General features: G+C 45.0%; 1 long non-coding RNA gene across 3 annotated transcripts in view; it reads left to right on the forward strand.

Annotated features, from left to right (window-relative positions):
* LOC147359936 (uncharacterized) overlaps positions 1-20,286 on the forward strand; it is a 136,984-nt gene that overhangs the window by 38,144 nt on the left and 78,554 nt on the right. For all 3 annotated transcript variants that reach the window (XR_015138544.1, XR_015138542.1, XR_015138543.1), the window contains exon 3: positions 12,429-12,476. This is a non-coding gene — a long non-coding RNA (uncharacterized LOC147359936). The remainder of the gene's footprint in view (positions 1-12,428; positions 12,477-20,286) is intronic.

Here is a 20,286-nt window from a genome sequence, read left to right on the forward strand (position 1 = left end):
ACACTCCTAATTGCCCAAGAACTTTATTAATTGGAGCTGTAAGTTAACTCTGACAGAGAAAGCGAGATGGTGGTGGGGGACAGCCCCCAGTAAAGTCAGAGGTGAGAGCACAAAGCAATAAAGTAGGCAGACTCTGGTTTTTTGGGGGTAGATGCTTGAGAATATCCGGGGGGGACTCCTGAGGCTCCATCCCACCTTTGCGTATGCCGAGCCTCCTTCCTCATGACCTTTGTCACGAGTGGAATGCCTCACCGGCTCCCGGCACAAGAGTCTTTTTCCCCGTCCTGTGTAAGTTCTGGCGGCTCTATGGTGGGGTTAATGGCGACCTCTTCCAAGAGGGCTTACGCCACACCCAGGTCTACTGCACCCAGAGCCCCGACCATGCTGCAGACCACTGCTGACCTGCACCTCCTCAGGAGATACCCAAACACAGTTCTGGCTCAGTCTCTATTAGGGCTCTGGGTCCTGGTGCACACAAGGTGTGTTTGAGCCCTCTGAGTGTCTCTGGTGGGTATGGAGTTTGATTCTAAACATGACTTCAGCCTTCCTACCATCTTTCTGGGGCTTCTCTACCCTTGAACGAGGGGTATCTTTTCAAAGTCGCTCCAGTGCCACACAGCTTAGAGAGGGGGGTTATCAATGCCCATGGGGGCTATCAATTTTGCCAGGTTTAAGTCTATGCTCCTTAGAGGTCTCACATAGAGTCTGGCTTCCCTAGTGGCTCATGCAGCAGGCAGAGGTTTGATCCCTGGGTTGAGAAAATCCCTTGGAGAAGGAAATGCCAACCCACTCCCGTATTCTTGCCTGGAAAATCATGGACAGAGAAGCTGGTGGGCTGTAGTCCATGGGGTCGCAAAAGAGTCAGACATGACTTAGTGACTAACCAACAACAACTAGTCTATTCTCCTTAGAGCTCTCACATAAAGAGGCTATTTGAAATAAGACTAAAAGGGAGGAAACATAGAACAGAGAGAGAGGGAGGCAGGGAGGAGGAGAAGGAGGAGAAAGATTGATTTGTGATGACATCATTAGAATCCCCAGAGTAGGTATGTCTGGAGTCATCAATTATTGATTAACAAACCTTTTATGCTTAAGATAGTTTGAATATAGCTACTGTTTCTTGACACTGAAAAAAAAAATCATGCCTTACACACATCACATTACTGATCTTGGCAAAAAAGGAGGACACTGTAGATTGTAGATCCAACCGTTGGCACACACCTGCCATTGTTCTCCGTTAGGGTTTCCCAACCTCAGCATAGCTGCAGTTTTGGGCCAGATTGTGGTGGAGCTGCCCTGGCACTGTAGGGGGTTTAGCAGCACCGCTGGCCTCACCCACTAATGCCAGTAGTAACCCCACCCCCCAGCCCTAGATAGATACAGATCTGATTTCTCTTAAAACCTGTTTCTTGGGCCTCATTTTTTCAGTAGGCACTAGGAACATGCTTGGAGAGGGAAGTCAAGGTCTCTCAGAACTTCTGCATGGGGCAAACACGATCAGCAGCAAGGGGCTGCAGGAGGGGGTGCTGGGAGCAACAAGGACTCCGTGTTTAGGAGAATTTGTGACAAGCAAGGGGTCGGCCACTAAAAGGTCAAGTCGTTTAGCTCTGAGGTTGGCCAGCACATCCTGGTAACAGCCCTTGTTGGCTGGTTAGGGTGTGTGTCACCAGTGGCAGCTGTCAACCCTACTTTGGCAGAAAGGACCAGGGCTGCAGACCAAGCCCACATGGGGAATGGCATCCTACAGGGTCCTGGACTCACTGCCTTCCACAGACATGTTATAACTGAACCACCCCATAACCAATCTCAGAGTGGGCTGTGCCCGCTCTCTGCCAAGCCACTCCTGGACTCACTGCCTTCCACAGACATGTTATAACTGAACCACCCCGTAACCAATCTCAGAATGGGCTGTGCCCGCTCTCTGCCAAGCCACTCCTGGACTCACTGCCTTCCACAGACATGTTATAACTGAACCACCCCGTAACCAATCTCAGAGTGGGCTGTGCCCGCTCTCTGCCAAGCCACTCCTGCTCAGCTGCAGTGGCACTTTCCCAGGGAGGACTTCCCGCCAGCCCCTGATGGGGTTAGGGTCCCTTGGACCTTAGTGGGTGCTGTGGAGTGCCATGCACATCCCCGTGGCCCCTCTGACTGCACCGAGGGTTCCCATCAGCACCAAGGCTGCCTTGCCTAGTCAGGGAGCCCGGGAACACCTATGCTTGTATCTCCCAGGGCAGCCCTTGGCTGAGCGCAGATGGCCTGGGGTGTGATACCCTGGCTTCTCGGCCGCAGTGAGATGACTCGGAGCCATAACTTGCACTCCTGAGGCCCCTGCAGGGCCGGGCTGAAGCTGCCCCCTTTGCTTGGCCCCTCCCCCACCTTTCATCGCCTCTTCTGTCTTCCACTGTCTTCCTGGTCTCCCCAGCATTAGGGGAAGATCCATCACTTTCACACCAAGACACCCCACTCTAGACTCTCTGTTACTGCTCTCCCAATGCTGTGGACTCCTCCTTTGAGGTCCTTAGCAGAATTTTAAATTAAATGCCAAATTGTTTATTGCCAGCTTCTTCCAATAAAATATACCCTCCAAGAAGGCAAAGATCATTGTCTTATTGATCACTAAGTCTCCAGGGCCTGGCACAGGAAATGTATTATTATTATTTTATTAATAGTTACATAAATACTAATCCTAGCTCTCTTTTTAATACACTGTAAGTTATTTGAAGTCAGGATCCATGTTTGAGAAACTTTAATTCTCCACTTCATCTGTCATTGGACTTTGCTGCCAAGAGATCACTCAGTGTTACTGGATGAATAAATGAACTGAATGCTAACATTGGACTTCTTTGGTGGCCCAGTGGCTAGGACTCTACACTTAAGCTGTTGGGTGTCTAGGCTCAATCTCTGGTTGGGGAACTGGGATCACACAAGCTGAATGGCATGGCCAAAAAAATAAAAATTTAAAAATGAACACTAGCATGTTTTGAATGCTTTTTGTGTGTCTGAACTGGTGGCAAGTTCCTCCCCTGTTATAACACTGGATCCTTACAACAATCCTATGATGTAGGAACAATAACCATCCATGTCTTATGGTTAGAACTGAGGTTGCAGAGAGCTTAGGTGTCTTCCCAGAGACACACAGCTAGCACACAGCAGAGCAGGGTTATGAATTTGGGTTCTATCTGGTGCCAACCCCTCCCGCCCAGCTTTGCTAGCTGTTTTAGCTGGAAGGAATCCTGAGCAGTGTGTTGCTTTGAGTCTGTTTAACTGTTTTCCGTGACTCAACTCTTGCGGCGAGTAGGCCTTAGGCTGAATCAGGTGGGAGTAAATGATAGCATAGCCCAAGTTCGCAGTAACTTCATTGCCCACCCCTGCACCTTATCTTCATTCCTAGGACTTCACTGTCAAGGGAGATTTGTTCTTTTTGACAGCACTTATTATCCTCAGAACAATGCCTTTGAAGTATTGATTGATTTGTGGCATTAACTCAGTAGGTAAGACTGTGAAACTAATGAGAGCAAGGTTGTAGCAACTATTGACACGGTTAGTCGTTAGTCATAAGAAGGACCCAGGAGAAGCTGATAAGGGGACCATCCTTACAGCTGGACAAACAGTGCAGTGCTGCTGACACTGAGTGCTTATTAGCCAGCACTCTGCTTTAAACTCCTTTTTTTAAAAAACATTCATTTATTTGGCTGCATCGGGTCTTGGTTGTGGCAAACCCTTGGGAGCAGCATGTGGGGTCTAGTTCTCTCATCAGGGATCAAACCTGGGCCCCCTGCACTGGGAACAGAGTCCTAGCCCCTGTATGTGTCACGGGTTCCACCTTGGGCCAATCACTGCTCAGAATCAGAGGGCTTGTACTGGCCAACCCGAGTCACATAACTGACCTGGGTAACTGCGAGGGTCCCCCTTTTGAACTTTGATAAATTTTGGCTCAATGAAAAGAATTTTAAGGTTTTCTGATACCATATCCATTCTCAGATGATGACTAATGGCCAGTGATGTTGTCCTTTGGGATGTTGAATGATTCAGTCTCTAGTCTCCTCATTTCTTTCCAATTTTTTTTCAGTCTCTCTTTCAGGAAGAATTTATTGAATTCTTAATTCAATAAGTCAACACAAAGTGTTTTGTCAGATACAGATTCTTCTTAAGGACATTATTTATTTATTTTTTTATGTTTTCAATTCACTTTATTTATTTGTTAGTTTTTAAATTTTTTTTAATTTTATTTTATTTTTAAACTTTACAATATTGGATTGGTTTTGCCATATATCAACATGAATCTTTATCTTTAAAAATTATTTTTATATATTAGTGGGATTCTGTAGGGTAATTCTGAGTACTATTTAGTCCTTAAAACAAGTTTGTTTTACCTCTGAAAACACTTTGATAACATTTATTTATGCTATAACATACATTTGAAAAGTATTAAGCTCTTGTCTAAGAATAACTCTGTTTCCTTGTTTGGCTATGCTGGGTCTTTTGCTGTGCAGGCCTGTCTCTAGTTGTGGCGAGTGGGGGCTACTCTCTCGTTGAGGCGCGTGGTCTTCCCATTGCAGCTGCTTCTCTTGTTGCAAAGTGGTCTCTAGAGCGGACGGGCCTCAGTAGTTGTGGCTCCTGGGCTCTAGAGCAATAGTTAAGGCACACGAGCTTAGTTGTCCCAGGGCATATGGGATCTTCCTGGGCCAGGGATCAAACCTGTGTCTCCTGCCTTGGTAGGCAGATTCTTTACCACTGAGCCACCCAGGAAGCCCCTAAGTTATACACTTTTAAGAATATTATAAAGTTCAATCATTCTATATTTCAGAGCAATATTTAAGCCAAACTTCTCTTTTCTAGATGTTTTAGTGTCTTGTTTTCATTTTAAGTTACAGCTTTCAGATCAGCTCTTATTTTTTTAATTGAGATATAATTAACATATAAAATTATATTAGCATCAGATGTATAATGTAGCAATTTGATATTTGTATACATTGTGAAATGATTACCAAGAGTCTAGTTAGCATCCATCACCATACGCAGTTGCAGAATTTTTTTTCTTGTGATGAAAACTTTGAAGATTTATTCTCTTAGCAACTTTCAGCATGCAGTAGAGTGTTATTGACTATAATCACCATGCTGTGTGTTACATCCTCATGAGTTAGTTATTTTCACCAGAAGTTTATACCTGTTGCTTCCTTCATGCTTTCTGCCTGCCTCTTCTTCCCCATCGCCCACCTCTGGCAACCACCAGTCTGCTCTCTCTATCAGTTTATTTGTGTCCCTTTAGGTTCCACAGTGTTTGTACAATATTTGTATTTCTCTGTATGACTTATTTCACTTAGCATAATGCCATCAAAGCTTCATCCATGTTGTGGCAAGTGGCAAGTTTTCTTCTCTTTTATGGCTGGATAATATGTGGTACGTATGCACCACACTTGGCTTTCCCGTTCGTTTATCAGTAGACACTTAGGTTGTTTCCATGTCTGGCTATTTTTGAAATGCTGCAGTGAAAGTGGGGTGCATATCCTTTTAAATAGTAGGGCTACTTTTGAGTGCATGCCCAGAATTGGAATTGCTGCAGCATTTGATAGTCTTATTTTAATGTTTTGAGGACTCTCAATATTGTTTTCCATAGTGATCACTTCAATTTCCATTCCCACCAACAGTGCCCAAGTGTTCCCTTTTCTCCATGTCCTCTTGAAAACTTTTTACCTCTTGTAAAAAGGTAATAGCCTTTTTTGGTAATAGCCATTCTAACAGGTATGAGATGATACCTCACTGTGGTTTTATTTTTATCGGAGTGTAACTGGTTTTCTGTGCTGTGATAGTTCTGCTCTACAGTGAAGTGAGTCAGCTCTATGTATGCATCTCTCCCTTCCCTCTTGTACCTCGCTCCCCACTCCACTCCTGTCCCATCCTCTAGGTCATCGTAGAGACAGAGCTGCACTCCATATGCTATTCCATAGGTTTTCAGTAGCTATTCTACACCGGTGAATTATTTATGTCAAACCCAGTCTCCCAATTCACGTCACCCTCTCCTATTACCCGGGGTCCACATGTCTGTTATTTATGTCTGTGTTTCTGTTCCTGCTCTGAAACTAGGTTCATCTGTACCATTTTGATTTTGATTTGCATTTTCCTTATAATTAGTACTGTTGAGCACCTTTTCATGTCCTTGTTACTGTTTGCATGTCTTCTTTGGAGAAATGTCTATCCAGGTTCTTTGTCCATTTTGTGGTTGGATTTTTTTTTCTTTGGAGTCTCATTAATTCTTCATATGTACTTTGGATATTAGCCCATTATCAGATGTATGATTTTTCAGATACTTTCTCTCATTTAGTTGGTTGCCTTATCATTCTGTTGGTGGTTTACTTTTATGCAGAAGCTTTCTTATGATGCAGTCCCACAGGATATTTGCTTTTGTTGCCTTTGCTTTTGGTGTCCTAAGAACTTTTGTACGTGTGGTGATATACATATGGCGTAAACATCCTACCATCTTCAAGTGTACGGTTCAGTGGTATTGCATGCATTCACAGTGTTATGCAGTCATCACCACCATCCATCTCCATAACTCTTTGCATCTCATAATACTAAAACTATAACCATTAAATTATAGTTTCTCATTCTCCCCTCCCTCTAGCCCCTGGAAGCCAACCACTTTATTTTCTGTTTCTATGATTTCAGCTATTCGTGTCCATGAAATCATGCAGTATCTGTCTTTTTGTGGCTGCATTTTTCACTTAGCACGGAGTCCTGAAGATGCATCCATGCTGCAGCACGCGTGAGGCACTCCTTGCCGTTAAGACTCTCCTCTTTTAAGCGTTTCCTGAGCAATGCTCCACTGTATGCCTGTGTATAACACATCTTGCTCATGCTCTCATCTGTCAGTGGATCTCTAGGCTGCTTCCATGTTTCAGCTGTTGTTCATAATGCTACTTTGAACATGAGTATGTGAATATCTCTTTGAGACCCTGCTTTCAATTATTTTTTGTCTGTTGTTGTTTAGTGGTTAAATTGTGTCTGACTCTTTGCGGCCCTGGGGGCTATAGCCCAGTAGGCTCCTCTGTCCGTGGGATTTCTCAGGCAGGAATCCTGGAGTGGGTTGTATTTCCTTCTGTCTTCCTGACCCAGGGATTAAGCCCACATCTCCTGCATTAGCAGGAGGATTCTTATCACTGAGCCATTTTGGATATATTGATATTGCTGTATTATATAGTAATTCTATTTTTTTTTTTTTGAGGAAATGTCATACTGTTTTTCATTTATATTCCCACCAACAGTGCAAAAGGGTTCCAATTTCTCTACACCCTGGTCAACTCTATGCTATTTTCTTTTTTATTCATAGTGGTCATTCTAACGGGGGTATGGTGACCCATTTAATTTTTACAAATTAATTAATTATTTTTATTTAAAAAAATATTTCCCTATTTTTGCTTGGGCCGGGTCTTCATCAGTGCCTGTGGGCTTTCTCTAGCTGCAGTGAGCAGGGGCTGCTCTTGATTGCTGTGGGTGGGCTTCTCCCTGCAGTGGCTTCTACCGTTGCGAAGCACAGGCTGTAGGGTACATGGGCTTCAGCTGTCGCAGCTCTCGGGCTCTAGAGCATGGACTCAGTGGCTGTGGTGCACGTACTTAGCTGCAGGTGGAATCTTCCCAGACCAGGTATCGAACCCATGTCCCCTGCCTTTGCAGGCAGATTCTTTATCACTGAGCCACCAGGGAAGCCCAAATTAATTTGTTTTTAATTGGAGGATAATTGCTGTACAATATTGTGTTGATTTCTGCCACACGAAGCAGCCACAGGAATACACATGATCCACCCTCCTGAACCCCCCTTCCATCTCCCACCCCATCCCACGCCTCGAGGTTGGCACAGAGCGCCAAGTTGAGCTCCCTGTGTCAGACAGGAAATTCCCACAGCCTATCTGTTTTACAAATGGTTATGTATATGCTACTCTCTCAATTCCATTTAATTTTTAATTTTACTATTTAACAGGGTAATCCAGTCATGTAGATTAAAAAATGATAAAAAGATAAGCAGAGGAAAATATTTCTCCTGTCCTAATTCCCATGCCCCCCAAAACAAATTTGCAAACCCTGTTAGCAGATTCTTGTTTATTCTTCATGTGATGTTTTTATTCATCTAAATTAAAAAATACTTTTAAAATAAAAAGTCATCCAGCTGTACATAGTGTCCCACACCTACCTCTTCTGCTTTCATGATATATGTCTTTTGATTCCTTTCATATTTGAATATAAAATGCTCCTTTCTTTAAAAAAAATTTTTTTGGAGGCTACACCACCTGGCATGTGGGATCTTATGTTCTCTGTCCAGGCATGAAACCCGCGCCCCCTGCAGCGGAAGCGAAGGGTCTTAACCACTGGACCGACAAGGAAGTCCCTTTTTTAAAGCTTTATAACACTTCATTGTATGGCTGGTATCATCATTTATTTAACCAGACTCCTAATGAGGGACATATAGGTTGTTTATAACTTCCTGGTACAGAGATAACATGGCAGTGAATACCCTTTGGCATCAGTTTCTTTGTATGTGTAAATATTACCTGTATGTAAATAAGAAATAACATGGCAGTGAGTAACCTTTGGCATCAGTTTCTTTTATGTGTAAATATTACCTGTATGTAAATAAGAACATTCCTAGAAGTAGAGTGGCTCAGTCAAAGTGTAAATGCATTTGTGATTTTGATAGGCATTGCCACGTGCATATGAAGAGATTGTGCCCAATTGTATCCTGGGAATGGAGCCCAGCAGACACGGCCTCACCAGACAGAGAGGGGGTGACCCCTGTTCTTGACTCTAGCCGACATGATTGCTGAGAGACTGCCTTTCCTCCCAGCTCAGGGTTCACTCTCATGGTGAAGATACACTTTAGCATCCTTAAATGGAGCAAAGAGCATACTGATGAAACTCGGGAGCACGCTGAATTAAGAACCACCGCAAAGAGCAATAATGAAAGCCAACATAAAGATGTGAGAAGTGTGGCCAGGGAACGAGAGGAAAATGAGCCACAGTTTGGACAGAAAATGACTAATGAAGACTAATGTTGAGATGACATCAAATTGGAAGATGGGTGGGGAGCCGGTGATGCTCTTGAACTTCTTCAAATGAGCTCATGGTTTCCTCCGAAGGGGATGGACATCACTGGGTGCTGAACATGCTCTCAGATGGGCTCAAGAAACACTGCACACTCCCACAGCACTTCCCCGTCTGCAAAATGGGGATTTGTTATCAGTGGGGCTTTGTTATTAGGTGGCCTTGAGGGTAAAATGAGACAACAAAGTGGAGACTTAGACAGCTGGGTGTGGTCCTTTACAGACACGAGGCAGATGGGCTGGAAAGCCAGGAGGGCAGCGGGCTGGGGACCGCACCCAGCCCCTGTGAGCTCTGTGGGTGCTGCGGGGCCCCACTGTCCTAGGTGGTGGCTGAGGCCGGGCCACTGGAGGAAGCATTTCTATCTGAGCGGTTTTGGCAGACTTCCTAGAGAGATCTAAAAAGGGATGTGAATTTCCAAGACATGTATGATTTCTTTTCTCATTTTAATACATATGCACTTCCATACTGTGCTGTTATGTTCATCCTTTGTATCCTTTTTCTTAAAGAGGCTCTCCAAAATTGTATGGGTTACCACAGTCTTAACTCTGCCTCTGATGAATCATTATTATCCTGATCAGAAGGTTTAGGAAGAGGCAAATGGTGTCCTAATTTTTGAAAGCATAGACTTCAAAAATTAATAAGCAGCCAAAGGGATGCAGACACTTCATTCTCAGCCCCTCCACCTTCCCCCTTCCTTCTTCCCTCCCTCCTTTCTCACCTCCCTTTCTTCCACCAGCATGCTGTTCCAAACAGAACTACTAGAAATAGCAAATCCTCACCTTCACGGATCTTATATTGTAGTTGAGGTAACAGATAAGGAGACGAAGCACAAGGAATATGTTTTGCATGGCACTGAATCCTGGGAAGCAAAGCAGAACCAGGCAGTGGAGAAAGCAGGGAATAGTGTAGGTCAAGTGGTATAGAAAAGCTTTTTAAAGTGGTGACATTTCGTCTGAGACCTGAGCGGGGAGCACGAACCAGTCCTGGAGATCAGAGGAGCATTCCAGGCAGAGGAAGGGCAGTGCAGGGTTCTGAGGTGAGAGGAGGCTTGAGTGCGGGGAAGGTGAGGGCAGACAGCTGGGACCAGGAAGAGAGAGAAGAGGGGACGGGTTGGTGGGGGGTACAGGGGGTGGGGTCTGTGATGGAGTTGGAGCTTTAGGCGGTGGCCATTTCATGCAAGGGGAGAGGGGATTTGCTTGCTGTGGTCAGAAGTGTGGATATTAACCCAAATGATATGCGAAACCATTGCAGGCTCTAAATTGTATTTATACAGAGCATTTATAAGCACATCGAGAAGAAAACAATTGTTTGAACGGTTCCCATGGGTTTCCTGTGAACAAAGTGTGCCAAGTAACTCTGTTTCCTTTCTTGTAATATTTATGAAAGCAAGAGATTAAAGCAATTCTGTAGACATTGTGGATCATGTTTATAAAAGCATTTAATGAGGTAACTTGGGATAGGATAGTAGAACATGCAGTAGACAGTAATGCTTTGCAGAAATTTGCACCTATTTGGTCAATAGATTGAGGTCAAGACCCAGCTGAGCTCAGAGAATCTCTGCTTATCACAGTTCTAGAGTCAGTGCTGGGAGCAGAGTGAACAGACCTGATGACAGATCAGAAATGAAATGAAAATACATCGGGCACTACCGTTTGGAACAAGTGTTAATAAAGTTTAGTTTAATCATTCCTTTTTGGAGATTTGTCTGTATTTGGTCAGTTTCTACCCTCCCCGGCATCTGAAAATGTCTGTCTAGAGTTTTTTTGTTTTTTTAAAGGGAAAGTAGAAACAAAATTGGTTAACAGATATTCTTAGAAAGGAGAGCCTCGGGGAGACTGAAATAACACTAATTTGAAGGCAATTTGTTTTTCAAGAATAGTGCTCCTGGAATTGGGAAAGTTAGTGTCGGTTGGTTGCAAGCAAATGTTTGCTTAAGCTTTCTAATGTAAGATGAAGGGAGGGCTGGAGCCAGGCTGGGCAGGTACCAGAAATCGGCCACTGCAGAGTCTTGCTACCAGGGTCCATGCGTCTTCAAGAAGTCCTGCTTGGGAAGACCCCCTTTTGGAGTTTTCCTGGCCAGCTCTGAGAAAGCTAGGGTTGGGCCAGGAGAGGGCAGGATACATTCCAGATTCAGTTCAATCAGACCAATCAGGAGGGACAAGGTGGCTCCTATAAAAGGGATTGGGGTACTCTCCCCAAAGACAGGAAGAATGGATTCTGGGTGGCCTGAAATAATGTCCTTTCTAGGCATCAGTTGAGTGTTAATACAGCAGTGTCATCTGTATCCTCTTTTACTTTCTCTATACCTGTCTGTCTATCATGTGCCCATCTACTTATTTATTTAGTGTGCATTGTACCTGGAGATCGGGAAACCCCGAAGACTTGAGAGAGTTCTTAGAAGGTGACGGGGAGCAGTGTGCGTCATTGTCGAGCACAGCACTCCATCTGTGCTGAACGTTCGTTATAATGGGGCTGAGAAGCGGGATCCCGACGTCCACAGGGGCCGCCGGACAGGTCTGTGTTCTGTGGCCTGCAGACATTATTTGGTTAGCACGTCAGTTTTTGCTGCATCTCCAGTTACCCTTTACTCTGCTCCTCAGTTGTGGGCAGTCGCAGCCCTTGTATGAGCCTGGGAAGACAGAGCATGAGCTGTCTGATGCCAGCTCCCCAGCACCACCTCTCGAGCACAGCAGCCTCAGGCACGCCGTTTTCCTTCCTAACCTTTGGCTTTCTAGTCTGTGGAATGGGTGTGCAGCCCCAGTTGGCGTGTTGCCTTTCTCATTAAGGGTCTGTTTTCAGGGTGAAGAGAACAGAGCCTGGAGGGTAAACGTGTGGCAGCTGTTACCGTCAGCAGCAAAGGTGGGGCCAGACACCCATCCTCAGAAGTACAGTAGTTAAGACAGGATTTGGAACAAGATATATCTGATTTTCTAAAACTCCACTGTCCCTTACCAACAGTGTAAAATTGGTATTCTAGCAGAATCTACTCTGTGATGATATGAATATGAAAAATGAGATAAAACTGTAGCCCAGTGCTGGGTCTTTAGGCAGTCCTAACCCTGTCTGTAGTGCTGACTGTTTTGTTTTTTTGTTTGTTTGTTTGTTTTTTTTCCATCACTGTTCACTCGTCTAGAAGTAGGATATTATTAGCAAGCCTGAAAAACTAATATGGACTGTTTTACTCGCCACAGAGATGCTTGGGGAGGATTTTTTCTGCAGTTTTTTTTTTTTTTTTTTTTTCCATTGCTTCTGTAAAGATTAGAAGAAATAGTATGACGGTGAGAATTTGGGAGTTCCAAATGTCTCAGATCCATTTTTCTCTTATTTTTCTGAAGGGAGAAAACAGAAGACAGAAAAGGAAGGAGCACCTCTTGGGAGCAGAGGTTGGTAAACATTTTCCGTGAAGGGTTAGAGAGTAAATATTTTAGGCTTTTTTTTGTTTTTTTTTTTTAGGTCAGATGGTCTGTGTCCCAAGTGTTCCACTCTGATGTCTGCCACAGAGAATGTGTAAACAAGGGAGCACAGCTGTGTTCCAATAAAACTTTATTGACAAGACAAGCATCAGTCCAGATTTGGCCTGCTTTAGAAATTAAAAAAGAACGCCTGAGTATGCCTACTTGAGCAAGGCTTGGGTAGAATTTCACATTTTAAAGATCACCTTCCTTGATATATTATTCATGGGAAAACCTCCTAGGGTTTCAAAGCATCAACATTCATCAAAAAGTCCGGCCCTTCTAACCCAATGTCAGATGTGAGCTTCTGGCTTTTCTAATTTTAGATCTAGCCTTTGTGTCTGCTGTATCATTCTGGCAACAGGGGAACTTCAGTTCTAAGCTTATGACGAGTTTCTGGCCCACTTCAGGGCCTTCCCAAGCCCCCTTCCCTCTCCCTGTCCCTCCCGCCCACTCCACTGAAGGGTCAGCCAGTATGACCCATTGCTGCTTCCTGTGCGGCACTGGTAATGCCCACACTTTGCTGTTTCAGCCTCTCATTTTGTCATGATTGCAGTGGGGAGATGAGTTCTTCCTGTCTTGAGATGGATACCTTTGAAAGGAGAGAGCTCTGCAGCGTGTCCAGACAGTAGGTTACTCATCACAGGCTCTGTTGTGTTTGTGTAACATCTGGGTGTCTGCCAGGTGATTTGCCTATAAGCTATGCATAGAAGAAAGAAACTACCTATCTAAAGTATTCAGATTTTGGCCTTAATTAAAATGCAGAATAAATATGTAAAGGCTAAAGAGCATGAATTATAGATACCAGGGTTTCTATATAAAAATCTGCTTTCATCCATAGAGGCACACGTGTGTTTGTGGCAAGGAGGAGGTGTCCATACACGTTGGTGAAGGCAGTATAATTACAGCTGTGTGTGCTGAGCAAGATGGGGATCGGTCTATTGAAAGAGAATGCATCCTCAGCTGCCTTTCTCATTTCACCGCCTCCACTGATTTTTTTTTCCACCTCGATTCTATGAAGGGCTAATCCTGACCCTTATTATTTAAGCTGCTCCAGCAGGGCTGGAAAAGCTGCCTTCAGCCTCTTAAAAACCCTCACTAACTGGCTAACCAGGTTGGCAGAGCAAAGCCCTTTCTATTCATCATTCCTGTGTTGAGTGCCCTGAGGATGGGGCCAGGGGATCTCTCAGCCTGAGTGACAGTCTTGGGTCTTAAGCGAGGCCAGGCCAGAGCCCATTCACCCTGAGAGCTGGAGCCTCTGGGCTTTTCCATTAAGGGTCTCAGAAAGATGCCCAAAGGGCTGAAATCAGGTATCCAAGTGTGTGGCTCTCTTATTAATGGCTAGGAAGGATCAAGAAAAAGAACATTGAGGGATCAAAGGAAAGATCAAGGGAGCTACCCGAATGCCCATTTCATAATTGGGCTTTTTTTTTTTAACGTTCGAATTTTACAAATTGGTATTAATAGGATGTTACATTAACACAGTTTAAAGAATAGCATTGGGAAAAACCACGTGGAGAATTAATTCCTGTTACTCAAGAACTTTGGAAAACACACGAATTAAATGTGAAACTAGCAATTATATTTTAAATCAGTATGGGTGGAGGGAAGGTGGCTTTTGGTAACAGAAAGAGCTGAGTCTTTTAGAAAGCCTCACAATTTGTGTGTGTGGGGGGGGTGGGATTTAGTTTTAGAGAAAAATGATGCTTTAGAAAAATCCCAACTCCTGGAACGTACACACATACCAGGCATTATCAGCCTGTGGAGTGAAGCTCCGGATTCTGCTTGGACGATCCTGCTAAGGTGGTCTCTGGGGTAGAGTTCATGGTGTTTCCTGCCAGCCTGGTCAGAAGCAGAGCTGGGGTGTTTCCTGGGACTGGAAGCAGATGGGGGCTATCAGAGGCAGCCCCCCATTCCCTCGGCCTCTCATCAGACCTGCCCACATGGCAGGAGAGACCAGAGATTGTTGTTTAGTTGCTGAGGTGTGTCTGACTCTTTTGCAATCCTGTGGGCAGTAGCCGCACCAGGCTCCTCTGTCCATGGGATTCTCCAGGCAAGAATACTGGAGTGGGTAGCCATTACCTTCTCCAGGGGATCTTCCTGATCCAGGGATGGAACCTGTGTCCTTTCTCTACCACTGAACCACCAGGGACCTAGGACAACCGTCCTCTTATTTGAAATCATTTTAGGCAACTCTGCCATGACAGGTCCTAGAAAGTATATGCCGTGGCTTTGTACAAGGAAGATGGAATACCCAAGATAAAAGTAATAAGTGAATAAAGCTCTGCTGTATTTGTTTTTTTTTTTCTGTTTGAAGCAAAATTTCAGCTGTTACATCGGTTTTATCCAAACAACAGATGGCCCATAGCGTCTCCAAGGCTCTGAAGTTATATGGAGTCAGCCCAGCTACCAGGGCTGGGGTCAGCAAACCCCAGCTGGCCACGTCCGGCCTGCTGCCTGTTTTTGTTAAACAAATTATTGTTGGAACTCAACATTGCTCGTTCACTGTAAACGCGTGGCTTCTCACAGGCTGCAGGCGCAGAGTTGAGTAGTTGTAGTAGAGGCTGCAGGGCTGCAAACCCGGAAATAGTTACTGTCTGGCCTCTTATGGAGAGCATTCATTGTCCCCTACACGAGACTATGGAGAAAAATCAAACCCAACTTGTTTTATAAGTGCAGATTTAGTGCAGTTTTTTAGATAATGTATTTACTTGCTGTGCTGGGTCTTGTTGCTGCCCGCGGACTCTCTAGTTGCGGTTTCTCCTCATCGTGGTGTGTGGGCCTCTCACCCAGTGGCTTGTCTTGTGGAGACGGGCTCCTGGGTGCATGGACTTCAGTAGTCGCAACACGAGGGTTCAGAAGTTGTGGCACACTGGCTTCATTGTTCCAAGGCGTGTAGAATCTTCCAGGACCAGAGATCGAACCCTTCTCCCTTACGTTGGCAGGTGGACTCTTATCCACTGTACCACCAGGGAAGTCCAAATCCAACTTATTTTTGAAAACAAAATCTGGAAATTTCAGTTTCTGTCACTGTAGGTCCAGGAAGCCTTTTCTCTGCCCCCAAGCCAGCTCTTAGTTCTGGGAGTCCCTCTGTCGTACCCCATAACAAGAAAGACCGTGTTGATGTTTCAGTGGGGGAAATGAACGGATGTAGTTTTACTCTTTTTTCTCTCTTTCGCTTTTTGAAGCTATATAACAGAAATGAGGGTGTGACAGGCAAGTTCTTGACTATGAAACGATAAAGGTCAAACTGCTCAAACCTTCTTTGCAAGTAAAATGCCTGGCTAACTGAAACATGTCAGAAACGTCAGCCGGTTATCAGGTTGACAGGTAACATGAAGCGCTCACCACCGGGGCTGCCTTCATTTACCTAGTGGGTTTCGCGGGCACCACCTCCTCTGTTGGTCTCTATGGCTATTTATTTGGCTGCTCGAGTGGCTCACACCTTACACCGTTGCAGCCGTGAAGATCAAGAATGTGAAAGACTGTCATCAGCTGCCCCTGCCATTGTTTCCCTTTCTTTTCAAGGAAGCGCTGCGTGTCAGGGTCCTCACAGAACTCAGCACATCTGCGGATGTGTGAGATGCCAGCCCACAAGGGACACTTCATAATTTTGCAGCTACAGAAACAACCACTTCTTGTTTATGCCTCACACAGACTATGCTTACTGCACCTTCAACTTCAGAGCTTTGAAAACTGCAGCATCTCACAAGCAAATATATTTGGAGCAAGCTTTCCCCTACTGTCCATGAACAAACCTGTCCATGCCTTCACTATAAACCTTCATGGTTACAGAACTTTATGCTTTCTGTTTGCAATTTAGAATGATGGGATCATCTAAATCCCTGCCTGTGGCTGATGACTTTTTAAAAAAAACTATAAAATGAAATATACTGAAAAATAATAACTTGTAGTTGTTGTTGTTTGGTCACTAAGTTGTGTCTGACTCTTTTCAATCCCATGGACATCAGCACACCAGGCTTTCCTGTCCTTCATCATCTCCTGGAATTTGCCCAAACTCATGTCCCTTGGGTCGGTGATGCCATCCAACCATCTCATCCCTTGCTGTCTCCTCTCCTCCTGCCTTCAATCCTTCCCAGCATCAGGGTCTTTTCCAATGAGTTGGCTCTTCGCATCAGGTGGCCAAAGTATTGGAGCTTCAGCTTCAGCATCAGTCTTTCTAATTATATCCAGGGTTGATTTCCTTTAGGATTGACTGGTTTGATCTCCTTTCCAAGGGACTCTCTGTCCAAGGGACTCTCAAGAGTCTTCTCCAACACCACGATTCAAAAGCATCAATTCTTCAGTGCTCAGCCTTCTTTATAGTCCAACTCTCACATCCATACATGACTACTGGACAAAACATATCTTTGACTATACAGACCTTTGTCAGCAAAGTGATGTCGCTGCTTTTTAATATGCTGTCTAGGTTTGTCATAGCTTTCCTTCTAAGGGCAGTCATCTTTTATTTTCATGGCTGCAGTCACCATCCGCAGTAATTTTGGAGCCCAAGAAAATAAAATTTCTCACTGCTTCCACTTTTCCCCTTCTATTTGCCATGAAGTGAGGGGACCAGATGCCATGATCTTAATTTTTTGAACGTTGAGTTTTAAGCCAGTTTTTTCACTCCCTTCTTTCACCTTCATCAAGAGGCTCTTTAGTTACTGTTCACTTTCTGCTGTAGAGGTATGTGCAAAATATATTGCATCTTCAGCTTCAGCATACAGAAGAAACCACAGTTTTGATAACTGTAATTGGGTCCCTGAAGCAAGATTATGCTTGGAATAAGCAAGGCATATTTCTTTAAAGATGGCAGAATTTGGCCTTAGGAAATTTCTTTTAATTCTAATATATCAAAATTACTGGCTGTTTACATAAGAGCTATCCTATAGAGGATTATCTACTTAAGATGTAATTGTGTGCTAAGAATGAATCACAAATATAGAGCAAGCTTAAAAATCAGATATAACAGGTAGAAATCACTCAAAGGTTTATTTATTTTATTTTTGTACTTAACATTTGCTTTCCTCCCTTCTTTCCTCATTGTTTGGATGATTTTAAAGACATTTCTTTGGGTGGGATCAGGTATGAGAGTTTTGAAGAGCTTGTGATGAAGCTTCTTTAGCTGGGTACTAGTGGGAAAGAAGACTTCAAAGCCCCTGGTGGACATGCTGCTGCCCAAGTTCAGGAATCCTGAACCCATGACAACCGCACGCTATACATTCACTGTGTCCTGAGTGCAGAGCCGGGGGAACAAGTCTGCGGTCTGGGCTGATTAAGAACCAACCTGTGGTCCTGCTCCACCCTGATGAAAATGAAGAAAGTGGAAGTGAAGTCGCTCAGTCGTGTCCGACACTTTGCAACCCCATGGACTGTAGCCTACCACTCTCCTCTGTCCATGGGCTTCTCCAGGCAAGAGTACCAGAGTGGGTTGCCATTTCATCCTCCAGGGGATCTTCCCAACCCAAGGACTGAACCCAGGTCTCCTGCACTGCAGGCAGATGCTTTACCCTCTGGGGCAATAGGGAAGCCCTGATGAGAAGGATTTCCAAATGTTGTCAGCCTCCCAGAGGAGTCCAGGTGGGGTGGGGTAGTACAGACTGGGAACCCCCTCCCTGAAGCCACTGTTTCTCTGTGTGCAGGGTCTGGACAGCTTACCTGATGGCAGCTTCCCCGGGCAGTGGGGAGGCCTGATAGCTGAGGTGAAGACCTCCCGGAATGTCCCTGTCACTTCCGCCAGCTGCTTCTCCATGACCGAGAGCCTTGGCAGCTTAACGTTTAAGGCACTGGAGCTGGTCATCTGTGGAATTGTAGCTTTCTGTTGTTTATGACCTTGGTGGCTCTTGATTTCATTGGGGGGTCATTATATTGAGTGTTGAGGGCAGTTATAGGCACCTGCCTTCTGGTATAAATGCTGAAGGCCCAGACCCTGGCCCAACCTGAGACAACCTAGGTATGTCTGATGTTTGGTGTCTAAGTCAGTGGTTCTCAGTTGAGGGGGTAGTGTTGCTCCCAGGGGACTTTTGGCAATGCCTGGAGACGTTTTCAGTTGCCATCTATTGGGTAGATGCAGGGATGCTGCAAATGTCCTACCACGTACAGGACAGCCCCTCTCGACCGAGAGTTTTCCAGCCTCAAATGTCAGCAGTGCTGCAGGAGGGAAGTCCTCAGCTGCGCACACGTGTTCTCCTGACATAGAATTCAGAGTCAGCCAAGGAAGCAGGTGGCCCCACGGGGAGCTGCTCCTTCCAGCCGTGGCCACACTGGCTGTGGGCTGCCTGAGTCACCTGCTAGAGCAGCTGCACATCCTGCTGAGGCCTGGCTTGGAGAATTTTAAGCTTTACTTTACTAGCATGTGAGATTAGTGCAATTGTGCAGTAGTTTGAGCATTCTTTGGCATTGCCTTTCTTTGGGATTGGAATGAAAACTGACCTTTTCCAGCCCTGTGGCCACTGCTGAGTTTTCCAAATTTGCTGGCCTGTTGAGTACAGCACTTTCACAGCATCATCTTCCAGGATTTGAAATAGCTCAAGTGGAATTCCATCACCTCCACTAGCTTTGTTTGTAGTGATGCTTTCTAAGGCCCACTTGACTTCTCTAGGTGAGTGATCACACCAGCATGATTATCTTGGTTGTGAAGATCTTTTTTGTACAGTTCTTCTGTGTATTCTTGCCACTCCTTAGTGTCTAACAAAAACCCCAACTGCCATGTGGCAGGTTGCAGGGAGCAGTAGAGTGTGGGATGGTCCCCCAGCTTCCAAGAGACAAAGTGTCTATGTTCTAAAAGCTGGTTCCACACCCCACTACTCCCTACACCCCACCAGGAAATCTTACCCAGAATTTCATTTCCTGATTCAGGGGGGTCAGAGCCGGTCAGGTGAGTCATCTGGTCTCCCTCCACTTCATTCCCCGTTGCTGAGTTCCCACACCAGCACCTATGAGGAGCTTTTTATGAACTTTAAACTTCAGGAACCCGTTTATAACCCTTAGCTTAAAGCACTATAGACACCTGTTAAATTGCACCCCGAGGGATAGAGCGTGTGAGCTGTCATCAGGCGTCACACCTTATGTAGGATGAGTTTATGTGATCACCTGCCTTCTGAATGATCAGGCATCCAAAGAGGAGGAAGCAGAAGCAAGTTACAAACAGGTTGGGGGCATTGGACTAGCCTTTAGGGGAGGATCTAGTTCATGACGGCCGTGGAGCAAGGCTTGGCAAGAAGATCCAAGTCCCAGGAATGCTGCCCACCCAGGCTCACAACCACAAATGCCCGCGGTGCCAGCAGGTGCACAGAGAGTGAATCAGGCAGGGGTTTGCGTAGAAAAGATGGAAGATATTCTTCATGTGCACACAAAAGGTATTTGCCTTTTTTGCCTTGAAATTTGTGTCCCTTTTGGGCTGTGTTAGGTTTTTCTTCTTGTGATAGACACTAAGTTACAAAAAGTAGCTTTTATTCCAAGAAAAAAGGGGTGCATGTTTAAGTTTAAATGACAGCTTGACTTCAGTGCTGAGTAATAGAGGGTGATGGGTACTGTGGCAGAGAGAGAGGGGATTCCTGACTAAGGATAGCAGCTTCTATCCAGATCAGACAGGTGTTGCTGGGGTAGGGGTGGATGTGACTACAAGGTGATTAAATCTTCTGATTTTATTGTTTATTTTTGGCTGCACTGGGCCTTCAGTGCTGTGCATGGGCTTTTTCTAGTCGCAGTTCCTTCTCTCTTGTGCAGCTCAGGCTCAAGG

Source organism: Bos grunniens, chromosome 13 (assembly GCF_055505025.1).
Source record: "Bos grunniens cultivar Pamir isolate PY7600 chromosome 13, Bosgru_T2T1.0, whole genome shotgun sequence".
Lineage (NCBI taxonomy): Eukaryota > Metazoa > Chordata > Mammalia > Artiodactyla > Bovidae > Bos > Bos grunniens.